We start from the raw sequence: 355 nt of genomic DNA on the forward strand, positions 1-355 counted from the left end.
CCCCATCCCGCAGTGACTTGTTGCGAGGCAGAGGGGAGGGGGCTCAGCCACCCCATAGCTCTGGGTGATGGAGCCCAGCCCAGGCCCGCTGGGTGCAGTCACCATATTTGATGGGGAGCTGATGGCGCCAGTCCCCGGGGAAGCCACAAGAGCACCCGATAATGGCACTCAATTGCATTTTCATTTTTTAATGGGGGAATTATCCGCCGATGGTGCAGTTAATCACTCATCTATCTTTCCCTGGCCTGGAAGACGGGCTGCCAGCCAGAATCAGCAGAGTCAGCCGAGGAGGGGAGGTGAAGCCTGGCTCAGCCTGAATACAAATGTGTCTCGTGCAGCCGCTGCCCTCGGGCCA

This window comes from Charadrius vociferus, unplaced genomic scaffold (assembly GCF_000708025.1).
Source record: "Charadrius vociferus isolate BGI_N301 unplaced genomic scaffold, ASM70802v2 scaffold1020, whole genome shotgun sequence".
NCBI classification, from domain to species: Eukaryota; Metazoa; Chordata; class Aves; order Charadriiformes; family Charadriidae; genus Charadrius; species Charadrius vociferus.